The sequence below is a fragment of the Corvus moneduloides genome, chromosome 5 (genome assembly GCF_009650955.1).
Source record: "Corvus moneduloides isolate bCorMon1 chromosome 5, bCorMon1.pri, whole genome shotgun sequence".
NCBI classification, from domain to species: Eukaryota; Metazoa; Chordata; class Aves; order Passeriformes; family Corvidae; genus Corvus; species Corvus moneduloides.
This window is the reverse complement of record NC_045480.1, coordinates 5,242,299-5,256,613: the sequence shown is the minus strand read 5'-3', so window position 1 is coordinate 5,256,613 and position 14,315 is coordinate 5,242,299.

Below are 14,315 nucleotides of genomic sequence, written 5' to 3'. Positions count from 1 at the left end.
GTGACTAGCCCTGGCTATCAACAGCCTTTTCCAGCCTCCTTCCAGAGGCTCCCCAGTAGCCCAAGGCCGTTATTGCTCCCTCATCTGATCTTTGGAAGCTGCTCAAGGAGTTGCTTTGCCGTAACTCATATCTCTGATGCCCACAAATAACCAATGACCTTAATTTCCAGTACCTGGGATGCTCTGCCTCATCAACACCATTGCCTCAGCACCAGCGAGTGATAAAAAGAGCTTTTTGTCACTTTCAAAGCAAGTCAGCAAGAAACTTTTAGCAGATTGAACACCCTCAGCAGTAGAATCATTAGAAAAATCTTTTCTGCTCACTGGGTTGTACAGCTGGAGGTAACAGCAAGGTTTTGCCACATGTGTCACTCACAATCACATCAAAACTACTCAGAGGTTCAGTATTTTTTAATCCATCCTGCCTGGACAATTTCTTGCCTTTTCTGCTTTTCAACTAAATCAGTTTTGGGTCCTGTATAAAAGATAAAAATGTAGGATATTTTTTTCCTGAAAATCAGATGGACATGTTTTTAAGCTCCCAGGCAGGCAGCTGCAGTTCCATGTTCCCTCTTCACAGCTGAGGCTGGCCTGTGTCGAGTTGAGAGGAGGAAAACCCATCTGGTTACATAGCTGGGATTTTTTCCCCTAGAGTAAATCTAATACCTGAGCCTTAAAAATCATGGATGTTCTAGAGACAGTGAACAGAAAGTAAAGTTGGTAACCTCTCCCATGTGCCAGGTCAGCAGGGACTATTTCATCCAGGCTCGTTTTCTTTATCTGAAAGTGACATTTCTTCACTTCAAATGCTCAGAATTCTGGACACCAGTCAGAGGACATTGTTCATTGGCATCGTGGGACCCAGCCAGGACATGGCACATAGGAGTTACTCTTTAAGGACCCTCAGGACACCCTTGACCCAACCTCCCTTATCCTTGTGGGACAATTCCAGTGGCCAGATGTTAATTGGGAACACCCCACAGCTGGAAAAGACAGGTCCAGGAGGTTCCCAAGACACCTGGATGACAACTTCTTGGCAGAGGGCCTCGGGGAGCTGATGTGGACAGGTGCTCTCTGTGTTCTGCTGCTTGTTCCCAGAGAGGCTCTTGTGGGTAAGGTGGTGATTGGTGGCTGTCTTGACCACAAGGGCATGAAACCATTGATTTTCAAATCTCTGGTGCTGCTGGCACCCGTCTGGCTCCCGAGGTGGACCACTGAGCACGGCTGGAAAATCAGCATCTTTTATTGCCATGTCCTCCCACAGGAAAGCTGTTGGTTGCTTTGAGTCTCTGGGCAGTAACGAGGGACAATGACGATTCTCCAGAGCTCTTTGCAAGTATAAAAATATATATTGACAACAACTGAGCTGATCTGAATTAGAGTCTGGCAGCGGGTGCTAATCATCCAGCTGCACCTCCATGCAGGAGCACCAGAGCAGGGTGCACAGAGCCCACAGAGCCCGCCTGGGGCTGGAGGGCTGCCTGTGGGCACCCTGCGCGTCACTGAGGGTCTGGGCTGCCAGCTGGGCCTGTGAGGAACAGGGAGAGCAGCAGGGGCTGTCCCGGGCAGGCCTCTGTGCCCCTGCTGCTGGCACCTGCTCATCCGAGGCAGAAGGACTTGCTGCCTTTGCCTCCTCCTGGAGAGGGTCCTGAAGGAGCTCTGGGTACTGGGGGTTGACCCAGATAGTTCGGATGGTGATGCGTCCCCAGTTTTCGTGCAACGATGCTTTGTCGCTGTTGTTTTCCCCTTGGGACAGCTTCTGGAGTCTGTTGACTTCACCTTGGGAAAGCTCTTGTTCCATGGAGTTTTGCCCTTGGCCCAGGTGATGGGGACTGCAGACTTTCCTCTTTTCCTCCTCGTTGGCCTGGGCCCCCTCCCCGGACTCTGGTGCTGCCAGCACTGACTGCTGCCCGCTGAGGGTCTGGGCTGCCTCCTGGGGGGGTGAGGGGCCTGGGGGAGAGCAGGGGCTCTGCAGGGCTGGGATGTGGCTCTCTGCCCCTGCTGAGGGCACCTGCTCACCAGATGCTTCTGCCTTTGCCTCTTGCGCCTCAGGAGAAGCATCTGGGCAGGGCTTCTCGTTCTGTGACGGCCTGTCATCCTCCTGCAGCTGCTTGAGGTCCATCTGTGGGACAGAGGAGGCATGGGGTGGAGGGGGCTGTCTTGGCATAGGTTAAGCCCAGCCTTGTCCCATCACCAGCCTCTCTTTCTTGCCACATCCCTCATCCTTTGGCTCCTCAGGCTCATCAGCCCCTGGGTGGGCAAGGATTTGGGATTCACTTTCTCCCCCTTGGGTGTCTCTGTCATGCTCTCCTGCAGAGGTTCTCAGGTAGCTGCTGCCTCCTGAGAGAGGTGCTCTTGGGCAGTGGTACCCCAGGCCTCCGTGCCCCAAAAACCCCCCCAGAGGTCACAGTGGCCTCTGGGCACAGTGCAGCCCCTGTGTCACAAGGAGCCCGGGAATGTGCCTCTGTCACAAAGGGACACCCCAGCACTCCCAACAACCAGGGACCCACCTGGGACTGGCTGTGCCCAGCACAGGACAGCCCCTGGCTGGTCCATCCCACCCCTCCCACACAGCCCTGGTGCCCACAGCCCCACAGAGACCCTCGCTCTGGACTTCTGGATCCCTCTGGATCAGGAATGACTTGGCCTTGGGCCTTTATTTCTCTCCCAGCCTTGATGGGGGCATCTCACATGGAGGGGATCATTTCTACAGGTGTTCTGTGTTTTAACTCAGCTCCTACACTCGGCTGCCTAAAACTGGTGCAGTCACTAAGTGCTTAATATGAGCTCTTGTAGCTTATTTCAATCATCCAGGTAGGGAACATCTTGGTTATAAAGGGAAAAATAAGCTTTGTTTGGTCAATGAATGCTTAGAAAACTCAAACATTTCTGGATTAAATAATACTCAGAATTCCAAACTGACTATTTACTAAAAGAATCCTGATGCCTTTCTAGTCTTCATTTGACTCATTTAAGAGAAATAGGTATGATAAAACCAATGTGAGAGAGAGAATCCACATGCTGCTGTTGCTCTGTGGTGGATGGCTGCCTTCCCCAAGAAAAATTCAGTGAGAAATTCGTGCCCTAAGGCCTGTATTTACTGCTTGAGGAGTAAGTGGGGTATTTCAGGGATATCATTATTTATAGGATCAATATTGCTACTTAGCCAGATGGCTGGCCAAGCACGGTCAAATACTGTCTGCTATAATTTGTTTATTTGTCTATCAATCCATCTCTGCACCCATCTTGCTGATCAAACAGTTGGATAGAGCAGGACCAGGAACAACTTATTCCTAGTTTTCCCACATCAGTAGTAGGATTTGTCTCATGTAACTTCCCACTCAAAAGCTACATGAGCTTGGACAAGCCTGGAGCCCTATGGAAACAGCCAAATGGATTCAACCCATCTATTTTAGGCAGGACCCCTCACCTCCTGGGAGTGCCTACCCCAGAAAAAGGCAACCCACATCCCCTCCTGCCTACAAGTCTCAACACCAGAGAACTATAAAAACACTTAGCATGAAGTATTGCACTGCTTAAGCAGAAAATGCAATTCTAGGAGGGATGTGTAGAAGTGGAAAGGATGGCTACAAAATTTTCCTGAATTCAGAATATTCAATGGAGGATGCAGAGAGATTTTTTCAGATCTACTCCAGTACACAGAGTACCTCATGTTGGCTCAAGCTGTTGCTTACTTGCTAGGAAAACGTGATCTAGTAAAAGGCTTCCACTGATCAGAGGGTGCCAACCCACGGTGAGGGTTCCTCACCTCCACACCAAGCAGGAACAGCTCCCGTGAGGTGGGTGGAGCTGATGAACCAGAAATCACTGTCAACTGCAGATGGATTCACAGATGGAGAGGAAAGCTGTTTCAAAAGTTTGAGTGAAATGCAGTTTTAAAAATCAAGGTGTTTCACAGAAAGATCCCTGACGTGACACATTCACTGGGTTGTTCTATGCCGAGGTGTGAGCGCGGGAGGATATGGAGATTCATGTGCTGAAAAATTCCATGGAACCTGTGTGGGAGCGGGAGATGCTTTCTGGGAACCAGCCAGGTCACTGCAGAAACACAACAGGTGATTTTTGAAGAGTGAGACGAAGCCAACACACTCAAATTCGTGTTGTTTGTGTTTGTCTCATCAGAGGGACAGTGAAAGTGGCTGTGCTGGGGATGGGGCTGCTTGCCAGACAGCCAATCACCCCCTACATCCAGTATCAGCCCTGTCCTTGTCTTCGTCACCCACAAAGCTCTGATTTAACACACTCAGGTGCCAGCAGCCAGGTTGCTACAGAGAATTTCTGGGTCATCACAAAACCTGACCAGCCATGGCACTGTTTGTTTTGCAATACTGTTCCAAGAAGACAAAAGAGATGAGGGCTCTCAGTTTTCACCTGGCAATAGTAGTTGTCACCCCTGCTGATGAACAGATGGTTTGAAACCATCCTGTTTTTCTGGAAACAGGCAAGGACTCTCCGGACAAACATATGCAATGCCTGGGAAGGCCAGTCCAAGCAGTCAAGCCAAAACACACAAGGAACCTTTGGTGTCTTGAGGATGCTCACCTGGGGCATCTCTGATACAGCTCCAAGCCCTGAGGATGGGCTGGTCCAATTGGCACAGCTTGGGAAGTTCACTAAAGGGAGGAGGCCTCCCTGGGTCTCACAGGGCGCTTCCCAGGCTGACATGGGGCAGAGGAGGGGCTGTATCTATAGCTACAATTATTAATGCTTTCATCTAGGATTTGTTAGATTCCTTTAGAGAAAGCTGGGCTACGTAGTTAGGATAGGAGGGGGAAAAATATTTCCCTTCCCCCTTTCCTTCCCTCTTTTCTTCCCAGGCAAATTATGGGCCAGGTTTCCCTTCCCTCCAGTCATGAAGGGAGTTGGTACCAGGCTTGGGTGAGCTGTGATTTGGTATTATCTCGAAAGAAAGCACCAGTGAGTCCAACAGAGATGCTCATTTAGCAAAGCCTGTCAGCTTGAGCAGACTCATTGGCCTCAGTTGGTTTTAGGCTGCATCTGAAGTCAGACAGACAAAGCATTGCTTTAAAGTGCGGAAGAGGAATTTGACTAAAGCCACTGTAATAAATAATCTTGTGATGGGCAAGTCATGCAAATTAGGTGAATGTAGACAGGGTGGGAACCCTCTGCCCAAGCCTGAGGCAGTTCAGACACCTTTGTTCCACTCTGGGTTCCTGTTCACAGTGGAGAGATGTGGGTCACCTACTCCCCCATGATCCATGGTGTCCTAAGCCATGGTCCACCCCCTCCTCTGGGGTCCACCCCCTCCTCTGCAGCCCACCCCAATGTGCAGGAAGCACAGCCAGAATCAGCCATTTAAAAATTCACCTTTCAAATATTTCTTGTCCTGCACAAGTAAATCCAATCAAAATCACATTTTGTCACACACAGGTGTATGATGTGTGCTGCTTCGCTGTGGCTTCCTTCAGGACCTGGGCTTGTCTCATTCTAAACCTGTGAATAATCCCAGTGAATTTAAACACTGCAAATATTTCAGTTTGAGGGTAAGTGTGCCTGGGTGTTTCAGTGGAGTGTGAGAACAGACAGCTAACACTCCTCTCTGGTACCCACTGAAGTGGTGTAACCAAGCAGAAGCCCCACTGAGCCGAAAAATGCCCCTTGCTCAGGAAAAGCAGGCTCCTGCCTCTGCTTCCAATGCCCTACGATGGGACATCTCCCAGAGACGTGGAAGCACCTCCAGTGGGTTTCCTCTGGTACCCACTGCAGGTCTGATTCAAAGCTCACTCAAGGTAAAAGTGCCATTTATTTTCTGTGGGATTTTCAATTTGTTTTCCCATTAAATGCACTCAACTTTTAGAAAAGGACAGTTGGGATATGAATTAATTTAGCTGAAGTTCCTGGACTTTCCCATTTTGTGTCCATTTTAGGGATGAAGTTAAACCATGTTCTTCACAGAATCACAGACTATCCTGAGTTGGAAGGGACCCACAAGGATCATTGAGTCCAACTCCTGGCCCTGCACAGCACCATCCCCCAGAGTCACACCCTGTGCATGAGAGCATTGTCCAAACACCCCTTGAGCTCTCTCAGGCTGGTGCTGTGACCACTGCCCTGGGGAGCCTTTTCAGTGCTCAGCCACCCTCTGGGGGAGGACCTTTTTTCTATTATCCAACCTAAACCTTCCCTGACACAACCTCAGGCCATTCCCTTGGGTCCTGTTCCGGGGCACAGAGCAGAGATCAGTGTCTGCCCTTTCTCTTCCCCTCACAAAGAAGTTGTTTCACAATTCAGCACAGTGAGAACATCCCCACCAAGATGTTCACTGCTTTTTGTAAGGTGCTGTTGTTCTGACAATCACTTTTGCTTTCTTTTTCTTTGTACATTTTTGTTTGTTTTAGTTTGCTTTTTTTTTATTTTATATTTTTTCATCTTCAGGGACTGCTGTAACAGCAATTTCACAGGAATTCAGTTTTGGTTTTGTTTGCAATAATTTTTGTCACTGGAGTGAAAAAGGAATCCACAGGAGCAATTACTGGTTGTGAAAGAGTGAATAAATGAATGAATGATCTTCAGCTTTGCTATTATTTTCACACAATGACAGCACAGGCTGGTGCACTGACTACAGTGTGTTTAGGGCAGGGAGAGAAACTCTCTAAAAGCCCATGGGAGATAATTAGTTTGAACCTCTCTCCGAAAATGGTGTATTTCTCTTTTGTGGTGACCTCAGTGCCAAGTCCTGAGGAGGAGCAGGTTCCTGTGGATGGCACCAGCGGAGACAGAAATCGGATTGCCTTGGGAACAGAGGAAGAATATTCTTCCCTGACCTTCACATGGGCTGAAGCAACTGAAGCACCTTCCAATCATTTGCCTCTCTGCCACGAGCTGCTAAAATAGGGCAGAGATACAGCCAGCCCCTGTGGCAGTTTGGCATCTAAAATTAGCTCCTTCAACAGAAAACACCTCGAGTTTGGCCTAATTAAGTTCAGTTGATGTTATTGCTATTTCTTCACTGTTTCAGCAGGAGGAGGTGGGTGGGTGCTTGTGTGTTCCGGGACCACCAAGCATCAGTAACCACAGTGTTAACACAAATTCCATATGCTATAACTAGGGAAAGTGCAAGAAAGTCACTTCCAGCACCAAATTATCAGAATAAAAGCAAAAATAATATCCTGTAGTCACTTTGCTTTCCTGCCTTCAGCACGGTTGTTTGTGTCCCACATCAAACTTCTTCTCCACAGTTTTTTGCTGTAGTTTCAAAGGGTCAGGATGGTCCTGCACATGAATTTCCTTCATATTGAGCAAAGTGCAGAGGTTTTGTTGTGCCCAAACCCAGGGGATTTGAGAAACACATGACTTTTTTTCCCCAAGAAAGGTGTGTCCTAAAGCACCCTGCACTTCCTGAGGACAATATCTTGGTTTTGCTTAATTGTCTTTGTATTTTGCTCCTCAGTTAAACCTGCAAAAGCCCTTCTTCAGCCAAGGCCGTTGAGGAACGAGCAGTCAAACAGTGAAGCAGTTGTGACATCTAGTGGTGTTTGTGGCTGTTACAGTGCACGGAAAAATCACGGAATCGTGGAATGGTTTGGGTTGGAAGGGACCTTAGGGACCATCCTGTTCTAACCCCTGCCATGGGCAGCGACACCTTCCACTAGACCAGGCTGGTCAGAGCCTTGTACTTGAACAATTCCAGGGATGGGGCAGCCACAGCTTCTCTGGCCAATGAAAAATACATACTAAATAGTACTAAAAATGTAGGAATAAGTATACTTAGTCAAAGCTGACTGTGTGCTTTTAAGGATAAATAGCCAGAGGGATCTCACAGAGCTGACAAGGTCTCGAGTGCTGCCGTTGCAGTGCCTTCACTGCTGCTGCTCCAGCTTTACCTGCAAGGATGTGAAATGAGGATTAGCCCCCGTGGATTTAGTTTAGACATTTGTATGCATTTTGTAGACATTCAAGAACTAGTCCTGAAGCAAAGGATTTCAGTAGAACATTAACTTGGTCCTGCAGAACTTTGCACACTGACATTGCTGCATCAGCAAGATTTCTGCAAAATGAAAAACCTCAAATAAAACACTTTAGAAAGACTCTGGGTACTTTTATTGTTGTCAGTTACTTTTGCAAGGACAAAGCTGGCTTCAGGTTAACAACAAATTTAAGCAAAATTCTTTTTTTCTTTAGGTGAAAGACAAATCCTGCCATGGCATAAACCTATATTCATATTTTATTCTGGGGTTGTTAAGCCTCCAGGGAAATGGTGGACTCCAGAGAACTTCTACTCTTCATCAATCCCACAGTGCCTGAAAAAAATTTTAGTGCAAATAATTCCAACAGATGTGTTTGTGAAGCTGCAGTGGCCACCTCTGGGATTTCCAGACTGCAGATGACCTGTCTGACCACTGAAAATTAGCTGATGGCATCCAATAAAAGGGAGTAAAAAGCTGTAATTTGTCAACTCAGCATTTCTTAAGGCTTTGGCATATATTCCTACAGGACCGGGCTCTGAGAAACCTGGTCTAGGTTGTCCCTGCTCATGACAGGGAAGTTAGGCTAGAGGACCTTTAAATGTTCCAACCCAAAGCATTCTGTGGCTCTATGATGCAGAATTAAGCAAGAGCTGCAACAGAGCTTTGCTTTGTGCTTTTGTGCGTGTGTCCCCAGGGGAGGCGGGCGAACATCACTGGAACTAAGGGAATAGCCCCAGGAGACTGCTAGAGGGAGAAGTTTGTCACCTGAGGCTAAAAAGCCACCATTTCCTGCTCCAGGACCACAGAGCCCAGCCCTGCCCAGTGGTCCTGCAGTGGCCTGACCAACCTTCCCATGAAGTAGCTGATGACAAGGACGGGGGAGCAGAACAAAAGGGAAGTATCTGGATTTGCTGCTCTCCATGAAGGTGAAGGTGCTTGTTCCATGTGTTTGTGACTTCTGGGGACACCAGACCAGACCTGATCTGTTGTAGGCTGTGCTAGATTTAGCCAGGTTGAGACCTTCCTCTTCGTGTGGCTTTTGGGTGCTCCCATTCCTTACCTCTCTCTTGTTTCCTGATGCTGATTTTCAGAATTACGGCTTTCTTAAACCCCAGAGGATTAAAAAAATATCATTGCTCCACGCCTAATTATGCACAATCTCATGAACCAAAGCATTTCAGGGAAGCTGAGGTCAAAAGGAAGGTGCCTATTTCCACTGCTGCAGTTCTGGCCCTTAGACATCAGGGTTTTATCAGCTTTCAGCTTAACTCCTGCTGAGATGTACCCCACAATCCTGAAACCTTAAAAACCAACCTGGCCTCCAGGGAAGGAGACTTGAGTTTATTTATCACACAGGGATTCATTGGCATTCAGTGGAGCCTCTTTCAAGGCAAAGAATTAGGGTTGGTCTTTAAGGTCCCTTCAACCCAAACCATTCCATGACGCTGTGAAAGAATTAACAGCCCAACTCAATTCCTTACAGCAGGGGGCGAGCCAGGACCAGAGGCTTTTCTGGCATATGCATTTCAAGGAACTTGCATCCCATTTTGCTCCTGCTTTTTCCGGGATGGCAGAGACTCAGCAGGATCCTGTATTCTGCTCCAACACCAGAAAAACCCCATACATGGTCTCTGAGGGCAGAATTTGTCCCAGTCTGCTGTTTCCCCTTTGTGAACCCTCCCATCTTCAGGTCTGCTCCACTCCTCATGACCAGCAGTGCAACCTGATGATCTGGAAGAGCAGGTCTGCAGGACATGAGCTTTCCCAGGACTGTGGGGCAGCCCCAGGTCTGACACCTGTGTTTTTAATAAACCAGATCACTGTGCTTGGCTGCCCTGCCTCCAGGAGGGAGAAAGGCGGTGGGAGGTGTATGGCTGCAGCCCAGTGAACTGCTACAAAAACCCATCAAATGTCAAGCTTTTCTCTAAGACCTGGAGCTGCTGAAGCATTTCTGGCAAAATTTACTGAATAAAATGAGTAAGCTCCGATAAGCCCCTGATATGTGACAGAGACAGACTTGCTTCAAATCCCACAGCAAAGGAAAAGCCCACACCATGTAGGTGAAGATGACCACAGGTCTTCAGCAGCATCTTCCTTCCAGGAGAAATCCAAGCTATGAGGGACCTGAAAGGATCATTTTGGGACTGGCAGGCTGCGGGTACCATTTCAGTGTCCGTCCTTGGGACTTCCAACTAAACCGCTTCCGATGTTGATGTTGTGACCACAGTTGGTGCAGAGCTGAAGTCTGATCTCCTGTTTGTGAAGCACTGCAGAAATGTCAGCCTCTTTAGAAATACCAAACCACAGCACAGCTTAGGGGACAAGGGGTAGTGTTCCTGCGCTTCTTTATTTTCATTTGGCATTATTAATACTGAAAAAAAAACCCCTAAAATAACTATACTAATAGCAATAACACAGGATTTTTCAGGAAGGAAGTTTGCAGGATTTTTCAGAAGCAAAATACAGAATTTCTTTGCTGAAAGCAGAATGGGGATTGAGCAGAAAAAGAGCAAGCTGGATGCTCCTTTTCTTGCTCCACCTACACCCTCCCTGCCACAACTCTCCAGTGGTTCTTATCTGCTCTCTGGAGTTACGCAAGTCCCAGCAAGTCCACTTCTAACTAATTCCTTAGCAGATGCTATCAGCCATAGCTCTGTTACTGAAAAACCATAGGCTGTAGGTTAAAAATAAAGCAGGTTAAAGCACAAGCGTGGCTAATCCCTCCAGAGGGAATCCTCAGCTCTGATTTTTTCTGTGCTCTTTACAAAGGAAAGGAGAGCAGTAGTCCAGATCCTCCTGGTGACTTTCCCCAGGGCTGAGATGCAGGGATTATTTTTACTTACAACCTATAAATTAAAGTACAGAAACCCACAAACTAGTCTGTTTTTAGAAGGGTCAGCTCCCCTTAGCTGCTGGAAGCTGGATAGAGGTGAGGCCAGGGTTTAGCTTCACGCTTGGGTCCCTGCTTTGATTCCAGGCAGATGATGGGGAGTGACCAATTTGTTTACAATTCCTTAAGTTCCAGTAATAGGAGGTGATGATGCCACTACAACTAACAAGATTCACAAGGATTTCAAGCTGCTGGGTTGTTTTATTGAGGGTAAGATTGGGAGACAGCAATCAAACATCAGCTGATGCCAGAAACATAGGTCCAGAGTCATCACTGAGGTGACTAAGGGCTAAACCAGCTCAAGAACTCATCCCTGATTTAGCAATTTCCTAAATACAGGCTTTCCCTCCAAGGATGGCCTTCCTGCTAAACCCTCCCTATTGGAACCTGCATTTGTCACAGGGATGTCTTTTAGCTCTGGGAGCACCAGGAGACAAACCTGTTTCAGGTTCTGAATGGGAAATCCGGGGTATATTTTATGCTGTTAAATACCTGCCCACAAAGTCCATTTTGTGGCTGTACCAACCGTGCAGTTTGTACAGCTGCCAGGCTGAACACAACCCCAAGTTTTTTAATATGTCTGAGTTTATCATATGGATTGTGTGAATCCTGCCATAGAATCACAGAATGGTTGGGGTTGGAAGGGACATTAAAAACCATCAAGTTCCAACCCCCTATATTACTGCAGGCCTGGGCCCTAGGGTATATCACTGTGTCCCGCAGCCATAGGGAGGAGGAGGAGGAGAGAAGATCCAGCAGGCAGGAATTGTGCAGCAAGATTGATTTATTTAATTATTTTACAAACTCTTTTATAGACTTTTTTCTTCACAGTCTAATTGGACAAGGATCAGCCACCCCTTGGGGTGATTGGCTAAAATCCTAAAACATCCATTGTCAAAATATTTTTCTACTGTACCATAAACAAGACTTTTCAAGGTTGCAGGTGGCTTGGTTGTTTACATAACTTTGCTACCTCTTCTGTGAGAGAGAAAAGTCTCTCACAGACTTAGAAAATAGCAAGAAAATCCTTGCTAGCAGCATTTTTGTATCTACACCCCTGCCACAGACAGGGACACCTCCCACTAGACCAGGCTACTCCGAGCCCCATCAAATCTGGTCTCAAACACTTCCAGGGATGGGGAATTCAGTTTTTCTGGGCAACAAGATTATCCTGAAGGATTTCTAGCTGGTGGGAAGCTCACCACAATGATTTGTATTTCTCTTAAAATGACCCTTATAAAAATGCATTAGGGACTGACCCCACCTTTGGGCTTGCTAAAATGGTTGAACATTATTGTTCTTAGATTAAATCCCCAAATCTTTCTTAATCCTTTGGCTACCCCACTAGAACTGGGTCTGACCTGAGCTTTGTAAGGCAGCCCCTGTCACTGCTACCTGAGTGTTGCTAATTGCTGCATTGTTTCTCCCTGAGTTGAATGGTTTCTTTCTAGGCAGTTGATTCAATCAGCAAAATTAATGTTGGTGGGAGAGAGTGTTCTCTGACAGGAACCCAACCACTGCGTTAAAACAATTGAAAATAGGTTTATTTTTCCTCAATTCCATGCATGTCTGGCCAATTAGATATTGTCAGCTTGTTTCCATACCCTGAAACTTCAACAGATAGAGTGATGATGCTTTGCATCAATTAGTTACAGAGTCAAAAGACTCTATACACAATAAGGTTTTTGAATACAAAGGACTGAAGAGATGTTTCTGCTAATGGTGTTTAAAAAAACCCAAACCACCAACCCCAACCCTCATCTTACATGATCCTATTAAAAACACTAAAAAAGCAAAATGTTTCTGTATTCAGAATGACAATGCATTGGCATCTAACTCAAATTCTGTAATCCCCACAAGAGTCTTAGTGAAAGCCTCAAGGAAAAATTGATTTGGAAATGGATCCAGGTAAAAATCTTCTAGTAGTGAAGGGGTTCCTTATAAAATCAATGTGTGTGTGTCCTCCTAAAGGGATCATATATACCCCATAACAAGCTGAACATTTGGATGCTTCATTTATTACAGCCTCAGTTTTAGGGGCACAATTGATTAATCAGGAAGAAATCAGAGTATGACTTTGCATGTTTATTTTTGTTCTGAAGCAATACTTTGTCTCTTCTCGAACCACTTCCACAGTCCTCCCTCCCTCATCTATGCCCATAAATACACAAATATTTGTACTGGTTATATTTACAGGACATGTTTCTGGAGGCAGTTGATGGCACAGGTTGAACCAGATAACCCACTGTGGTCCCTCCCAACCTGACCCATCCTGTGATTCTGTGAGGTGATGGAGTCACAGAACCACAGAATAAGCTGAATTGGAAGAGACCCACAAGGACCATCGAGTCCAGCTCCTGGCCCTGCACAGCACCATCCCCCAGAGTCACACCATGGGCCTGAGAGCATTGTCCAAACCCTTCCTGAGCTCTCTCAGGCTGGTGCTGTGACCACTGTCCTGGGGAGCCTGTTCCAGTGCCCAACCACCCTCTGGGGAAGAACCTTCTTCTAATATCGAACCTAAACCCCCCCTGACAACTTCAGGCCATTCCCTCAGGTCCTGTCACTGTCACCACAGAGCAGAGATCAGTGTCTGCCCCTCCTCTTCCCCTCATGGGAAGTTGTAACTGCAATGGGGTCTCCCCTCAGTCTCCTCCTGGTTGAACAGACCAAGTGCCCTCAGCCACTCCTCACACGGCTTCTCCTCAAGGCCCTTTGATGTGTGGAAAACTCAAAAGTTGCAAAGTAGGTATGTTTTAATCAGCTGAGGCCCATGGGGGATGTTTCCTCCAAAGGCATGCATGCCTTCAGTGGTGCTTGGCTTAGTATTTGTCCAGTTATAAACTACATATCCATCAGAGTACACAACACACCTATACATATCCATTGCCTGTCCCTGCTTTATATTACAATTAGCTCTAAAGTCATTAACATATCGGTGCGCTTGTGCAGTGCTGCCTGGTGGTCACGGGCCGGGGCCCCTGGGATAAAGTAAAGGTCTTCCTCAGAGGAAGTAAGTAGTCTTCCTTGGGTTGGACTTTTTACCTCGCCTTCTTGCGCAGACTCCTTGTGTTCCTGGCCCAAGTCCAAACCTCAAAGCTGGCTTAGGCTGGTTTCAGGGTCCGAAAGCAGGATTTTTGGTCACGGTTACTTCCCCTTATCAATGGTCCTGCATCCTCCCCTTATATTCCCTTACATCCTCCCCTTTTGCCTGGCAAGCGCAATGAGTGTTGAGCAAGCCATACACATTGTTCAGCAAGCAGCTGCAAAACTTAGCAATGCTAGCAATACCGCGGTCAGTAGTTAACTCTTAAAATTCTAAGTCCCCTCTGTTGGGCAACCATCTTTGTTGCCCTCCTTTGGGCACTCTCTAATGGTTCCATGTCTTTCTTATATTGTGGGGCCCAAAGCTGCCCCCAGCACTCGAGGTGAGGCCGCGCCAGCCCAGAGCAGAGCAGGACAATCTCTCCCTTGCC